The following is an 18,021-nucleotide window of genomic DNA, read 5'->3' on the forward strand; positions in this document are numbered from 1 at the left end:
GGCATAGATTTTATACATGATTAAAACTGGCAATTTAAAAATAAATGCTAAAGAAAGGAAAACAGAAACGCAATGTCTACTAAAACAAGTTTGTTTATCTTATTTTCAAAAATCATCGTTATTTTGTCGACCTTCATGATACATTCTAAGCAGTTGGTGTCGATTCCATAATTATTGCTAAGCTGCAGCAGTAAGACTCGGTGACTTTTTATTACAAGGAAACTTCTACCTCTGCGCCCATTCAGGGATATTTAAACAGATAAATAATATACCAGATCCTATGTACAGCTGCTTATGTTTCCTGTCAAAAGTTCGTTGTAGATTTCTTCAGGGATCGGCTCCGAATGTATTTTTGCATAAATATCTCTCAGATATCTCCTTCAAAACCATTTTTCTTTTACATGAATCATCGATGCGTGATGATTGTGATCACGTTGTTTCCTGAAATGTGCTAAGTTTAAGGATCGGAATGCATACTGTAAAATCATGAGTTTAAAATAAAAGCAACATATCAACAAACGCACAAAACCAGAACCTACAGGGCAACAGTGAAGAACCTCGCATTATTTGGGGCGGAGACGATAAACCTAGGGAAAAAAAACTGTGAGTAACAGGAAAAGAAAAGAATAAAATCCTTTCGAAGTCACTAGGGCCAAACAAGGAGGTGAAAGGTGGGAACAAAGATAAAGGGGAAAGTAGTATTGGAATCTGACGACAATATCACAAGGAATCATACTCACAAGGACAAGATGGAGTTGACTAGAAATACCAGAAGAGCTCGGAAGACAATATTTAGGACGAGAAAGACAGTGGGAACAGAACGGGTTGTTGAACTGAGAACGAACTGATCTGAGATGGCGATTAAGAAAAGGACAACTGGAAGAATAAGTACACACTAACTTATATAGTACCGATAAGTGCCACAGAATGGGATAAGAACACACAGAGGAACATCAATGGAGCAGACCAAGAAAGAGAACATTGAAGGTCTCAGAGGAAGAGCGAGGGAGAACAAGGAAGAGGGTGAAGAGGTTATGAAAGAAGAGCTAACCCATTCTATGAACGAATCGGCAGTCCTGCAGTGGTCATAACAAAGGGGAAGTAAGAGTAAGAAGAAAAAGAAGGGAATGGGTATGGAATAGTTCAGAAAACTGAGTGGATTAATTCACGATTGCCAGGCAAACATTAATAATGGCAGATCAACTGAAATTCAACTTTCTACCCATTTACAGCATTATTACGGTGACTTAACAAGGTCGGAAGGTATCTATTCAATACATCTTGTTTGAAAAGGTACAGTGAATAGAGACATTAACTTGAGAACGCAATTAAATGTCGGAATTCTAAAATTATGTATATTCGAGCGCATGTGGAAGTGTGCTATATTAGCTGCACCGGTAATAAATTTTCCTTTGCAGTCATGTTGGTACTATCTATGTGGTACAACAGCAACCAAACCTTATTGAAAGGTACTGTTGCAGTGACAAAATATGTACACTTCATTTCAGCTTATTTCGATCTATTCTCATCACTAAAAAATTAGTATGTTGTGCATCCAGACAACATACCGTCTGAACAACTTTTTTGCTCCTCGTAAAATTGTCACAACAGTGATGTAATTTTGAATGCCAACACTTCTGATAAATAAGTTATTTGTTTCACCAAATAACTTGACCTATCCCTGAATATATTGTCGAAGAGTTGCCTGAATGGATTGCTGACAACGCAAGGCATTCCTGAAGAGAAGGAACAGCGGATCAAATAAGGATCCACAAAGCGAACGCTTCCCACGACTCAACGATGACACAGCCGCAACTCAACCGCTAACACCGTTATATGCGTCCCTTAGAGACAATGCAACCACTGTGTCTTCGTTCTATTGTTTCTAAAAGATAATTTCGTCCCCTTGAGTGTTCATCCTAAAGGAAGTTAATTAGCTGTATGTGTGAAAGGTTTTATATTTTCCCCGCCGTCAGAACCAGTCGCTGAAAACGTCCTGTCAATCAATGTAAACCTTTTTTAGTAGCGGCTAACGTGTATTCCGAATCTGTTTCCTCATAACATTTATGTAACAGTTCATTTATGTAACAGTTCCGCGAACAGACTGACGCCGCAGCCACGGTGAGCAGTAAAAAAGGAAAGGAAGGCAAATGTCATATATGTCAGGATCAAAATATGGCGATGTGTAACGTAAGCAACTGTATTAGGTCAACTCTAATCGCATTCGATATTTTCAAACTTCCCATTTCGAAATGAATCCGTCCGAAAGTTGCGTTAGTTCGAATGCGAAGGGAGCAATGACCTGTTGCATCCAGGTTTATTCGTGGAGTCGTGATCTTTACAAATCCATGTTCCCTGTGTTAAAATGCTCTCTCAGCGAATATAACACGATTTATGATAGCTGCCTATAACGACAGCCATGACAGCGAAACACAACGTGGTAGCCTAAACTACTCTGGTTATACTGTGAAAGCGGATCAAGGGGTCGTGGATTTTTGGAGGCTTTGGTGCAAGATGAAAAGGCACTAGAATACATGCTGTTCGAACAAATCTGTGACGCCGGCCGAAGTGGCCGTGCGGTTAAAGGCGCTGCAGTCGCAGGTTCGAATCCTGCCTCGGGCATGGATGTTTGTGATGTCCTTAGGTTAGTTAGGTTTAATTAGTTCTAAGTTCTAGGGGACTAATGACCTCAGCAGTTGAGTCCCATAGTGCTCAGAGCCATTTGAACCAAATCTGTGACGTGACGGTTACCGAATAATTTTCGGGACTGAGCAAGGCATCATTCTAGTGTTTGGTTTTCCCAACTACGCCTCTTTGACCAAATAGACTTTAGCCCCTCCTCCCCCCTGTAGCTGAGTGGTCAGCGCGACGGAATGTCAATCCCAAGGGCCCGGGTTCGATTCCCATTCGGGTCGGAGATTTTCTCCGCTCAGGGACTGGGTGTTGTATTGACCTAATCATCATCATTTCATCCCCATCGACGCGCAAGTCGCCGAAGTGACCTCTTTTCGACATCTGCCTTTGGGTCTCATCCTGTCTATCGATCCGTAATGTTCGCGTTGTCATTGCGTGCAACCTGTCGCAGCTACGGTCTTCTTGCACTCTTCTACCTATATTACCAAAGGACTGCAACGGTGCAAGGACATAGTTGCAGCTTCCTATCTAACGACTCACAGAGGCAACAAAAATTTTATTTTCAACATTCCGTATAATTATTTAGAGAATTTCAAAATGTAAAATACTGTTATAATCTACTCATTACGACATATAATCTTACGTTACAGGTTTCAGTTAATAACTGAAGTATTACAATTACAAACTATATATTTATTGAGACAGTTAAGGGAGGCTAACTGATCGACGCGCAAATAACGCAGAATATATTCTTCGAACATTTGAGAACGAGAACACTTAGCGACTTCCAGCAAAGTACATGTAATTTGAAACTTAATTTATTACTTCTTTACTATAAATCTACTCGCAACACAATTTACAGACAATATCCACGCGTATCGCTGAATACGCTTACAAAATTATAGCGTTGTACGACGCATAGTTCTGGAGATAAACACTGAGGCGTGTGTTCAACCATAACGCTTTTACATGCTTAACGTTATGTATTTAACAGATTAACTCATTTCTAAAGTAATCAGACGTTTCGAGCTGTTTTATACACGAGCGTTCGACTCATTAAAGAATCGAGGGTGGGGAGTTACTGCTTAAAATCTCGAATAAAGAAGAAAAAAAGGAAATATTAAGGGTAACATTTCGTCAACATCGAGGTGGTAACAGACGGAGAGCAAATTTAGATTAGAGTAGGCTGCGGAAGGAAATCAGTTTTCTTCAATTCAAAGGAATAATTCCTGCATTTGGATTAGCCTTTTTAAGGAAACCACGCAAACGGTAAAACGGGATGTGGACGGATGGAAATTTGAATTCCGGTCCCATCGAACGCGAGTGCAGTGTCTTAACCACTGCCCTGGAATGTTCCACCAGGTGCCCTCATAAAAACTGACGCTTCTTCCCGCCGGCTGACACCTTCTTCTGTGCGGCTGTCTACCACCGTTATGTAAAACACCGCCTGGCTCCCCTCTGATACCACTTAGATGGGTGACGAAATCGTCTCGGGATATGAGACGAATAACAACGCCGTCCTGACGCAACGTTTCCATGTTTTTCTTACCCGTCACACATCGGAGAACCTATAATATTACATTTCATTTATTGAGTCGAATTATATACGTCATATAACCATTTGGCTCTTCAAAGAAATTGTAGAAAAAATAAAAGTGTTTTAATTTGCGGGTTCCTCTCTCAGTGAGGACATACACAATAAGGGGGGAAAAAGAAAAAAAACGCACCAGGAAGGAATATCCGAATAGAACGTAAATGATAGATATGATGTACATGTCGAGACAAGCAAACGATTACAATTTCAGAAAAATTCGAAATTTTATTCAAGAGAAAGAGCTTCACAAATTGAGCAAGTCAGTAACGCGTTGACCTACCTCTGGCCCTTATGCAAGCAGTTATTCGGCTTGGCACTGATGGACAGAGTTGTTGGACGTCCTCCTGAGGGATATCGTGCCAAACTTCGTCCAACTGGCGCGTTACATGGTCAAAATCTCGAGCTGGTTGCAGGGCCCTGCCCATAATGTTCCAATTTTACTGACATCAATTTGTTGTAGAACCATGGAACATATTTTGTGTTCAGACAAAATGACCTTTCTAGACTCTGAGAAGCGCATCTGCAGAAATCAGCACGGTTTTAGGAAACAGCGGTCATGCGAGACACAGCTGACCCTCTTTTTGCATGATATACAACAGGCTCGAGATATCGGCTCCCAGGTTGATGCCTTATTTCTCGGCTTTAGAAAGGCGTTCGACTCAGTTCTGTCCTGTCGCTTGCTCCAAAAAGTGAGTGCTTACGGTCTATCCGATGACATATGCGGTTGGACAGAAAGTTTTCTAACAGACAGGGAGCAGTAAGTCGTCCTGAACGGGGTGCCTTCAGCAGAAACAAGCGTAACTTCAAATGTGCCCCAGGGCAGCGTAATAAGTCCGCTGCTTTTTACGATTTACATAAACGACCTGGTTGATGGTATTGACAGCGGCCTTAGACTGTTTGCCGATGATGCTGTAGTCTACAGGAAAGTAGTATCACACGAAAGTTGTGAACAAATCAATGAGGATTTGCAAAAAATAAATGCGTGGTGTAATGACTGGCAGTTATCTCTCAATATTAGTAAGTGTAACCTACTGCGTATAACAAGGCGAAAATCCCCATTAATGTGCGAGTACAAAATAAATGCCCAGTCTTTGGAAGCGGTAACGTCCATCAAGTATCTGGGTGTGACTATTCGAAATGATCTCAAATGGAATGATCAGATTACAAAGGCAAACTCTAGACTGCGGTTTATTGGTACTCGTAGAATCCTGAAGCGAGGCAGTCCTTCAACAAACGAAATTGTTTACAATACGTTAGTTCGTCAAGTCTTATGGGACCCTTACCAGTTGGATCTCGTTCAAGAGATTGAAGAGGTCGAAAGAAGAGCGGCAAGATTCGTCACTTTGACATTTAGCCATCACGAGAGGGTTCCAAAACTCATAGAAAGTTTGAAGTGGGATACACTTGCAGATAGACGACGCGCCAAACGGAAGGAGCTGCTCACTAAATTCCGAAATCCGATCTTCGCTAAGGATGTAGAGCATATATTATTACCACCAACTTTCAAATCGCGCAATGATCACCATTCAAAGACAAGGGGAAATTAGAGCTCGTACTGAGAAAAGGTAAAGGGACGAGAGAGGCAATTCTGACGTTACATCTAATAATGGAAGCAAGGCTAAAGAAAAATCAAGACACTTTCATAGGATCTGTCGACCTGGAAAAAGCGTTCGACAATATAAAATGGTGCAAGCTGTTCGAGATTCTGAAAAAAGTAGGGGTAAGCTATAGGGAGAGACAGGTCATATACAATATGTACAACAACCAAGAGGGAATAATGAGAGTGGACGATCAAGAACGAAGTGCTCGTATTAAGAAGGGTGTAAGACAAGGCTGTAGCCTTTCGCCCCTACTATTCAATCTGTACATCGAGGAAGCAAGGATGGAAATAAAAGAAAGGTTCAGGAGTGGAATTAAAATACAAGGTGCAAGGATATCAATGATACGATTCGCTGATGACATTGCTATCCTGAGTGAAAGTGAAGAAGAATTAAATGATCTGTTGAACGGAATGAACAGTCTAATGAGTACACAGTATGGTTTGAGAGTAAATCGGAGAAAGACGAAGGTAATGAGAAGTAGTAGAAATGAGAACAGCGAGAAACTTAACATCAGGATTGATGGTCACGAAGTCAATGAAGTTAAGGAATTCTGCTACCTAGGCAGTAAAATAACCAATGACGGACGGAGCAAGGAGGACATCAAAAGCAGACTCGCTAGGGCAAAAATGGCATTTCTGGCCAAGAGAAGTCTACTAATATCAAATACCGGCCTTAATTTGAGGAAGAAATTTCTGAGAATGTACGTCTGGAGTACAGCATTGTATGGTAGTGAAACATGGACTGTGGGAAAACCGGAACAGAAGAGAATCGAAGCATTTGAGACGTGGTGCTATAGACGAATGTTGATAAGGTAAGGGATGAGGAGGTTCTACGCAGAATCGGAGAGGAAAGGAATATGTGGAAAACGCTGATAAGGAGAAGGGACAGGATGATAGGACATCTGCTAAGACACGAGGGAATGACTTCCATGGTACTAGAGGGAGCTGTAGAGGGCAAAGACTGTAGAGGAAGACAGAGATTGGAATACGTCAAGCAAATAATTGAGGACGTAGGTTGCAAGTGCTACTCTGAGATGAAGAGGTTAGCACAGGAAAGGAATTCGTGGCGGGCCGCATCAAACCAGTCAGTAGACTGACGACAAAGAAAAAAAAGACTGAGGCGTTCAGACAGTCGTTTTTCCCTCGCGCCATCCGCGAGTGGAACAGAAGGGGGGGAAATACGACTTTGGCGCGAACTGTGCCCTCCGCCACACACCGCTTGGTGGCTAGCGGAATATATATGTAGATGTAGAAGTAGAAGTAGATGTAGATGTAGAAACGTTCTCAATTGGGGATAGATCCGGCGACCTTGCTGCCTAAGGAGGGGTTTGGCAAGCACGAAGACAAGCAGTAGAAACTCTCGCCGTGTGCGGGCAGGCATTATCTTGCTGAAATATAAGCTGAGGATGGCTTGTCATGAATGGCAACATAACGGGGAGTTGGATATCGCCGACGTACCGCTGTGCTGTAACGGTGCCGCGGATGACACCCGAAGGGGTCCAGCTATGAAATGAAACGACACCCCAGGCCATATCTACTGGTTGTCGGGCCGTATGGCGGGTGGCAGTCATGCGATATCTCGCCGCTGACATGGGCGTTTCCGGACAAGCCTTCGCAGGTGATCCGGGCTTAATTCGAAGCGGTACTCGTCGCTGAACACAATTCTACTCCAGTCGATGAGATTTCAGGCCGAATGCGCCTGACACCACCGCATACTGGTTTGTTGGTGTACAGAGGTCAACGGTAATCGGCGTAAGGGGAGATGTGAGTTCAGCCTACTTTCCTCGCAGTCACTGAAGCACGAGTTGCATGTCCGATCGATAATAATGATGAAACAGGGGCTTCCAGTGCCTGCCTGACGATTGCTCGGTCCTGTCGGTCCTCCGACCATGGTTCACCCACTCGTGCCAACATCGTCGCATTGTGGCGTCGCTCTTATTCAAATGACGAGCGATTCGTCGATTACTCCAACCGACTTAGCCCAACTACACATCCTCTCTCAAACGCTGACATCTGCGTATATCGTTCACGCGTCTGTCTGCGAGGTGCAGTTACTGCCCAGCTGAGTAGACGGAATAAAATTCGCAAAAGTTTTATGCCCTGGTATCGACGTGTCCCCTACTTACTATCTTTGGCCGCTGTGCAGTGATACTACACTGCAGCGTCGCTGATTCATCGATCGGCCGCCAGAAGTTTCCACTTTTCCGTTCTCCGTCGATACCTACATGATAGCGATTTGTGACCAATTTGCACAACTCCCTCGTTGTGAATTCTGTTTCTTTTTAAATTTTTTATTTTATGTTTCATACTTCGTCTGTTAAGGCAGGGATATGGTTCTCCATGTACGGTGTATTCTCCCGTCGACGACGAGGTTGTTATAGACGGAGTATATAGCGGAAGAACAAGGAAGGAAATTGCCAGTGTAGAAACCATACTGGCATTCGGCTTAACGATTTAGGAAAATCACGGTAAACATAGATTTGGATGGCTGGACCGGGATTTCGGTGCTTACGTGATTCCATGAAATCCCGTAGGGTTAAAGCAGCAAGGTTTACGTCGTGGCCTATTTCGAACCCATTAGGGGGTTTCGTACTCCAAGTTAAAAAGTATGTATTTCCACTTTTCATTTCATCTTTGGTTTAGAGGTGCGAAGACAGGTTAAAAATCCTTCTCCCTCGTTAAAACTTCTGTAATAGTTACTTACAAACAAGCACTGAAATAGGCTAATAAAAGATAATAAATCGCTGCAGTAACAATACGCTGACTAACGTGGAAATTTAAAGTAATTTGCGCGAAAGTCAATCTTCAAATGCGAGCGTACAAAGCAGGATAACCTGTTTCCTCCACACAATTGCTAGACCGCGACTGGACGGTGCACCTAATGAGTTTTATTTTTTACTAGGGAAATTACAGCCTCTGCATGAAGCGTTGGCGCAATTGAGCGTTAAACTGAACTAAAAGAATGACCAAGAAAAGCGATGTTTCATAATCAGCGAATAAGTTAATTTCGTACCAGCTCTTTCAGCCTTTCAGTGACAACATTCTCGTTTGCGAGGATAATATTCTACAATGTGCCCCTGTCGGTAGACGATTATCATCTCTGACGACTTCACACTACGTAGACTATCTGATCGCAACTATCCGGACACGCAATGTAATGTGGAAATGACCACTAGATGTCACGAGAGGCGGGATTGCCAGTATAAAAGGAGGTGGGTAGTTTTGCGTTGTCAGTATGTAAGTAGGCTGTTTAGGTTTTTATGTTGGTAACGCCACGTAGTGCTCTGTATGAAAATCGCTGACTGCGCTGTGTGGAGTCTGTGGCTGGTTGCACCCATTGTTGGAATATTCGCTTGTGTAGTGTTGGGCAGTAGAGATGGGCAAACTGAAACACCTAACTGTTTCGAAACAAATGAAACAGTACAATGAAATGTTTCGATACGCTGTTTCGAAACAGAGAAACAGTTTGTGTTTTGTAATCTAATGAACCTACACATTTTATCATTTTGAATGTCCACATAAACACAAATGAGGTGCGAGAGCGCTAATCATATCGCAGAAAGTATGAAAGTATCACCTAGGCGTCTTGGCAGTTTCGTATTTCCTGCAGCAAATGCGCTGCTTTCGTGTCGTGTTACTTTTGAATTGGCTGAGGACAGCCATAGCTGAAGACGGAAGGACCACCACGAACAGAACTGGAGGTGGGAGCAAACTGCAGAAACAACGGATATGCTACTGGGATTCCCACATTCCGTTAGTATGACTAATATACCCATCCTGCTAATTTCCATGCACACAAAAGGAATCATTGTGGATAATGGCCAGTGACTATAGACTCACAGATAATGTCAAATAATTCAAATAAATAACAAAATATAACAAAATAATTTTGTCTTTCAAGGTGTTTCGAACTGTTACTATAAATTCACCATGCTTCCCAGCTGTTCGCATTCACCATTACACTATCAGTGATACGTCAAACAGATTGCTTGCAATTATACCTACATCAAATTTATGTTTATGTCTAATAACTGTCACTCTAAGCCTTTTTTTATTCAAAATGTTGTAGGCTTGCGTTTCTTAATATGATTACTGTAGATGACCAGAGAAACGTATGTTATAAAAAAGTGTAATTTAACTGAATGATTTTCACATATTTATTATTTTGAATGTGAATAGTATACGTTGTTTTATTGTTTGGTTAGTGTTTATAAAGCAGATGTTACGCCATTTCGGAATAGGACAGTCAGCTAGAAACGAAGCTTTATTTTCGGATACCTTAAGCTTCATGCTATTGCTTCTCAAAAAGATTTCGACGCCCTTGAAAGTGTTTCACGAAGTGGTATGTTGTGTTTCAGTACCTGTGCCGAGCCCGAATCTCGTCCGACACAGAGCGGAATGAAACACCACTGTTTCGAAACAGTGAACCACAGCCGTTCCGAAACACTGAAACAGTTCCACGTATCGATACACGAGTGAGGATATGAACATATTGTACAACATTGTGTAGTGCGTAGAGGATCGGTTCGGAGTCGATGATTGATTTTATCAGTATTACAGTGCACCTGGTCATAAAAAAAGCATATGTGAGACAACGGTTTTTGAACTGTAACATTCCCGGAATGGACTAGTCTGCTTTGAGTCCCGACCTGAACCCAATGGAATTCCTCTGGGATGAGTTACGACGTCGACTTCACTTCAGATCCCGGCATCAAACATGACTGCCTTCTCTGGTTTCGACTCTTGAGAAAGAATGGGCTGCCTATCCTCAACAGACTTTAAGACATCGCATTTATAAAGTGCCCCAGCAGAGTTGAAACCCAGAGTAGGTTGGTTGGTTGATTTGGGGGAGGGAGCCAAACAGCGAGGTCATCGGTCCCATCAGAGTAGGGAAAAATGGGGAAGGAAATCGGCCGCGTCCTTTCAAAGGAACCATCCCGACATTTGCCTGAAGCGATTTAGGGAAATCGGGAAAAACGTAAATCACGATGGACGGACGCGGGATTGAACCATCGTCCTCCCGAATGCGACTCCACTGTGCCACCTCGCTCGATGCTTCGAGTAGACAGAACCAATAGTAATGTCCACTAACAGGTGTCGGTAGAGTTGCGAAACTACCGTAGACTATCATAAGTAGCTTTGGTCAGCTAAGGTTGTACCCACGTTACCTATATGTTCGGTGTGTTGCATACCTATCCGAAGTTACGATATAACGATCGCTTTCTTCACGTATGCGGCTAGTGACTTACTAGATTCCATTGAAAACCGGAAACAGTGAACTATCTAGAAACCGATTGAGGGTGTATAAAGTGCCTGGTAACCTACGGAGCATTTTTGTTCTACACAGTTATCCGCCTGTTACTTCAAAGTAAACATATTTGCAGCAAAATTAAAATTATCAATGTTTAACTCGGATTTCATTTGTTAGTAGTTGAGGTGCAATGTTAAAGGGGCGGGTGTTGTAAAAACAAAGAAACAATACAAATTTTTTTACATACGGCCAGACAACGGAATTTCCTCAACAACAAAACATGTCGAGGAATGACTGCTAGTCAGACACACGCACGGCGCTTGTAGTATCACCAAGCATACTGTCCGTGTGTAGAATGGGGAAGGATCGCGACCTATCTAAGTTTGACCGAGGACAGACTGTGTTGGGCTGGAAGTTCGGCACGAGCATTTCAGAAACTGCACGACTTGTCGAGTGTTCGAGGAGTGCTGTGGTAAGTGTCTTCAACACATGGCGAAACCAGGGAGAAACCACGTCCCAGACGTTGCGAGGTTGGGCGGACACCCCTCATTACAGATGTCGAAAGTCGTAGGCTCGGCAGACTGTTAAACCAGAACAGGCGGCGAAGAGTGGCGAAGCTGACGTCAGACTTTAATGCTGGGCAGAGTACAAGTGTGTCTGAACAAACAGTGCACCGAACATTCCTAAAGATGGGCCTCCGCAGTCGACGGCCAATGCATGTGCTAATGTTAAAACCACTACATCGGCAACCACGACTGCAATGGGCACGTGACCATCGGCACCGGACGTTGGCCCAGTGGCAGAACGTTGCATGGTCTGATGAATCCCGATACCTTCTTCGTGATGCCGATTGGAGGTCGCGAATCCGTCGTCTTCGAGGGGAACAGCCCCTTGATACATGTACTGCGGGACGGAGACAAGCTGGCGGCAGCTTCATTATGCCCTGGGCAACATTCATGTGGGCGCCCATGGGTGCAGTGATGCTCGTGCAAGGCATCATGACGGCCAAGGAATATCTTACACTGTTTGCAGTCCTCGTACACACCTTCATGAGGGTTTCCCGACGGCAGTGGCATTTTTCAACAAGATAATACGCCATGCCACAAGGCCATGAGTATGATGGAGTGGTTCGAGGAAGACAGTGACGAGTTCCAATTGATCTGCTGACTCCAATACCCGCCAGATCTGTACCCGATCGAACACATCTCGGATGTGACTGAAAGTGACGTCAGAGCTCATCGTCCCCTCCACGGAATTTATCGGATTTAGGTGAAATGTGTGTTCAGACGTGATGCCAACTTCCCCCAACGAACTGCCAAGGGCTCATTGCTCTCATGGTACGACACGTCGCAGCGGTTAGCCAGAGGCAGAACTACCAGTTTTTAGGTAGGTTCTCATAACGATACGACTGATCAGTGTACCTAAAAACATTTCTGTTACTCATAAACACCTTTCACATTTATCAACAATAATAGGAAGCTCTCGCCTTTGGTCATGATGAAGAACTGTTGAGTACAAAATAACAATAATGTTATATACATTTGTTATGTTTGTGCATGTAAACTGTTCAAAATGGTTCAAATGGCTCTAAGCACTATGGGACTTAACATCTGAGGTCATCAGTCCCCTAGACTTAGAACAACACACACATCCATGCCCGAGGCAGGATTCGAAACTGCGACCGTAGCAGCCGCGTGGTTCCGGACTGAAGTGCCTAGAACCGCTCGACCACAGCGGCCGGCGTCCATGTAAACTGTACTTACATCAAAAGTAACTGTTTTGGTTACGTAAAAGCGCAGAAGTTACATGATCAAATAATTTTTATTACTTAAAAATGGAATTTATGTTCTGTAAAGATACGAAATGCACAATGGTCTAACTCTGAATGATGTGCGGTTCTTGTTATATGCAAAACAAAGTAGCATACAAACAAAAAGGCAAGGAGAAGTCGTCGGCTCGTAATTTCTCTTACACATTCATTTATGCTTCTTACCGCGCCAATGCTACCTGTAGTACCAATAATCCTACCATTTACTACGTCTTTTATGTAGTGTAAAATAACCACCGAACCATAGTTTTGGTAGAGCGCAAATCTAAGTGTCGGGATGATTTTGATCAGATGCTGCATTACATTCTTGACTGACATGGAGAGGTTGGTGCATGAGAGGAAGCCGTGGCGGGCCGCATCAAACCAGCTGACGACTCAAAAAAGCCAAATGGTTCAGTTTCGCAGCCATTTTAACTCATTACAGCAGAAGGTCATAATGTGGCTACATCCTCACTGTGCGGCTGAGGATGCTACTGCGCAAGCGCAACCTGTCTGCAGCAGACAGTGTTACGTTTTAACCAATAGGGCGGTTCGTTTAGAGAGGCGGCTCGCCTGGGAGCACAGGTGAGGAGCGCAGCGCGTTGTACTGTACAGCCAGCGAGTGAGGGCTGTCTGGCTGGCCAGGCCCATGCGGGCGCGACCTTGCCGGGACGTTCACACTGCGGCGCGGCGCGAGGCTCAGCCGGCGAGTCACTTAGGCCCGTTTTACGTGAGCGGTTTTCCGGTCAAAATCGACTACTCGGAGCAAGGACGCCCTTTCTACCTCAGGGTAGGGGTAGACCAGGAGACATGAAGTATAGAGTAAAGAAGCCGTAAGACAGTACCAGCTGCAACCCTGTTGAAAACCTGCGTAATACCGACTTTAAATCATTTTCTTGAGAGAAAAACGCCTTAGCACACTATATTTTCTCGTTTGACTGAGACCTGAAGTGGGAGGGGAGGGGGGGGGGGGGGCGAGGGGCTGCCCCCCACATTGCCCTCTGGGCACGGGCGCCGGTGATTCGAATTTCGTGCGCCTTTCGTGCCTGCTGGTAAATGAGCAGCGAACCACGTCACGAGTGTGTATATGACGTCAATGATCTATAGATTGTCCCGAGTGTGTGATTCTAAACTTCCGACTATGCTGTGCCCATGCGCATGCGCAGAAACTTACAGTGGCATCGGAACTGAACACGTTCTGGCTGAGCTCACGTTTCTTATAGAGGGTGTCCACAATCTCTGGGTACATGGCGAATTCTAATAAATAATAAAGCACAAAATCAAATGGCTCTGAGCCCTATGGGACTTAACGTCTGAGGTCATCAGTCCCCTATACTTAGAACTAGTTAAACCTAACTAACCTAAGGGCATCACACACATCCAGGCCCGAGGCAGGATTCGAACCCGCGACCGCAGCAACAGTGCGATTCCGGACTGAAGCGCCTAGAACAGCTCGGCCACAGCGTAATAAAGTACATTCTAGTGACATTAGTGTTAATAAATAGTATTTTCAACATGATCTCTGTGCTTTTCATGCATAATTTGATAAGCTTTGCAACAGTAAGGGGAACTCGAGCGAACAGGTCTGAATTGCCATCGATTTTAGCACACTAACTGGTAATGCGGTCTGTCAAGAAAGGTTTGGCGAATGATGGGACGACTCCTCATCACCTCTTCTCCCAATCTAGTGAGGAAAATTGTCATTCAACCAGTATCAAACAGCTGCAGCAAAATGGGCAGGGGCACCATCCTGCTGAAACCAGTCCTGAAGTCCCTCACCCTGGTGCTCAGTTTGAGGCATCAATTTATCTCTCAGATTGTTCAGGTGAGTCTCACCCATTACATGTTTGATCAAAGAAGAGAGGTTCTAGCACATGAGCTTTCCACAAACCACACTACACTGTCAGCGTTTGGCAGCACTGCTGTTCGGATGGACTCGTTTATTTATTAATATTCATTAACATTTATACAATATACAACATTTATTAGAATTTATTAGCGTTGTCTATGTACACAGACTTTCTGGGCACCCTGTATTTTCTGTTTTCGTGTCGTCTTCTCTTTTATTGTCTTGTTTGCTTTGTTTTAGTGAGACAGGACAAAATTGGACTAGATTTTGGTATTTTTCCTACCAGTGTTCTCCTACGAGAGACGAAATATCTGAAAGCAAAAAGATATTACCGTTTTACAAAGAAAAAGCCCCTGCACAATGCATAAATGACAAATGATAAAAATAATTTGAGCAGTGAAAATGCCTGAATTATTTGAAGAGAAAAAAGTTTTGATGTTATTTGGCACAGAAAGAAAACAAAACACAGAGGATAAAGTAAAAAGGCACTGACTACTGCGTTCTGCATATTGTTCGATGTGACTTCCGGTTATATTTTCTATATTAAACAAATGTATGTGTTTTGAAATGTTTGGACACCATTTTTTCTATTCTTTCAGCTCTCAGGAGTGTAGATATTTCATCACACGACCTATGACAAGTACACTCACTATGAATTTTGCTTTGCTCACTAATCAATTCTATTATCAGTGGTTGTTCCTACATTTCGTTACTATATTTCGCTTTTTTATGTAAAAAGGATAGTCACTCATAACCTCACTTTCAGCGTTCAGGATCTTGACTGCACAGCATACAGTTGTCATAACACAAAAAATGGTTCAAATGGCTCTGAGCACTATGGGACTCAACTGCTGAGGTCATTAGTCCCCTAGAACTTAGAACTAGTTAAACCTAACTAACCTAAGGACATCACAAACATCCATGCCCGAGGCAGGATTCGAACCTGCGACCGTAGCGGTCTTGCGGTTCCAGACTGCAGCGCCTTTAACCGCACGGCCACTTCGGCCGGCTGTCATAACACACGCGAGTTTGCCGGCCGCGGTGGCCGAGCGGTTCAAGGTGTTTCAGTTCGGAACTGCGCGACTGCTACGGTCCCAGGTTCGAATCCTGCGTCGGGCATGGATGTGTGTGATGTCCTTAGGTTAGTTAGGTTTAAGTAATTCTAAGTTCTAGGAGACTGATGATCTCAGATGTTGAGTCCCATAGTGCTCAGAGCCATTTGAACACTCGAGATTGGCGCTGAGGTATGAACTAAACTGACCATTCGAGACAGACGAGTTCGCGAGATCAGGCAGCGCAATTAAAACGCCAGGGGCGCTGCTGTAGCCGCGTTTGTCTCGAGTGGCCAACTGAACCAAGAAAGTCGGCAGTGTAAAAGGGGCCTCGCCCTACCCTAGTCTCCGCTCTTCTCTCCTTCTCAAACTCATGTCAACAAAGCGACTGTGGATACCAGTGGAAGACGAGCAATCATATCTAAGAGTCATCTTCGATCCAGCTTAGAAAACATGTTGGGCCGACGGAGCTCGAAAGCTAATCAACGGTAGCCCCGTAGTTAGGGAATGAGCGCAGGGGAGGACACGCAGGAATCGCCGTTCTACGTCTGCATCTACTTCAGTATTCCGCAAGTGTGTGGCGGAGGGTGCTACTGGTACGGCTAACTGATCCCCTCTTTCCCTATTCCATTCGCGAACAGTTCGTGGGAGGAATGATAGTCGACAACCATCTCTATTAGCCGTAACTTCTTGAGTTTTCTCGTTCTGGTCATTTTGCGCCACGTGTGGTGGGAGAAGTTAACTTGTTGTCCGACTCTTGCTTCCCCATCTAGGCAACGTCCTAGTGGACGTGCTTTGTCGTTTGCCTTACTCGCCGCGCGGGATTAGCCGAGCGGTCTTAGGCGCTCCCGTTATGGACTGTGCGGCTGGTGCCGGCGGAGGTTCAAGTCCTCCCTCGGGCATGGGTGTGTGTGTTTGTCCTTAGGATAATTTAGGTTAAGTAGTGTGTAAGCTTAGGGACTGATGGCCTTAGCAGTTAAGTCCGATAAGATTTCACACACATTTGAACATTTTTTTGCCTTTCTCCGGCTTGTTATACAGTGTCAGGTGTGGATGATTGTGATGGGTGCTTACAGATTGTAGTGTTGAGTTTTTGTTGTCGTGGATGAAAGGAAGTGAGAGGGTGAAACACTCTGCCGGTACACAGCCTACTTCTCTCGAAGACCACCAAGAGGGGCTGTCGAGACACTGTCGAGAGGTTTGGAATTTAATCGCAAAGAGTGGTGATCAGGAAACTTTAAGCCACCACGACTCCTCGCCTTGCCGGCCAAATACTGGTAGCCACCTCACTGCAATGCGTCAGCGACCTCGGCTACGGAGGCATTACATTAAGCAAATATCTAAGAAAAGGAAACCACTGATCTCGCTCAGTGCTGTTAATTTACACTGATATTGTTCTCCAACGGTGTTCGCAGAAATATATCCGTGAGGGCGCAAAAATCTAAATCTCCTGTTTTTGGTATACGTATGTTTTTGGATAGGGCATTGTTAAAGCAAACACGGAAAAAAAGAGCTTCAACCCTAAGATGATTGTTACTGGTTCAGTGAATGTGAGAACTAAATTTGGCATGACCTACACAGAAAGTATTGTTTCTCGCACGACTGATAGGTACCCACTCAATGTTTGTTAGTCTCTGATGCATTATTTGAGTGTTAGAAAGTAATATCTGGAGATATTTGTCCGGAATCTGCCCTTGTGCGGAAGTGAAACGCGGACAATAAGCAGTTCAGATAAGAAGAGGGTAGAAGCCTCTAAAATGTGGTGCTACAGAACAATGCTGGACATTAGATTAGTGGATCGAATAAATGAAATAGGCAGTAGTGAATCGAACTGAGGAAAAAATTTATGGCAGAAATTGACTAGAAGAAGGGACCAGTAGATATACCGATCCCCTTTTAGTGTCAATTTACAAATACCTTAATGTGCGCAATAAGACGCGCGCTAAAGCGAACGGAAAAAATCAAGTTTGGCTCGACGCACTGACAGCAAGCTACCACGGCGTCGAGTGCTGCGTAATATTCCGTGGCAGTGAACAACACCAAAACAAGGAAAAGGTTTTGTGGGTGAAAAAATGGTTGAAGGAACGCGAGGAGAGGAGAAGACATTTCTTCTAAACTAACCTATTTGCGAGGACGAATAGTCGTTTCGAAATTATTTGGGGATGAGCGAGGATAATTATCGAATGCTACGACGCCTTACCACCCTGTGCAACAGAAATTAACGAAGCAGTGCA

General features: G+C 44.0%; 1 protein-coding gene across 1 annotated transcript in view; it reads right to left on the reverse strand.

Moving 5' to 3' along the window:
• The window catches only part of LOC126483882 (hillarin), a 553,379-nt gene that overhangs the window by 122,465 nt on the left and 412,893 nt on the right, over positions 1-18,021 (reverse strand). The gene's annotated exons all lie outside the window — the stretch shown is intronic.

This window comes from Schistocerca serialis, chromosome 6, assembly GCF_023864345.2.
Source record: "Schistocerca serialis cubense isolate TAMUIC-IGC-003099 chromosome 6, iqSchSeri2.2, whole genome shotgun sequence".
NCBI classification, from domain to species: domain Eukaryota; kingdom Metazoa; phylum Arthropoda; class Insecta; order Orthoptera; family Acrididae; genus Schistocerca; species Schistocerca serialis.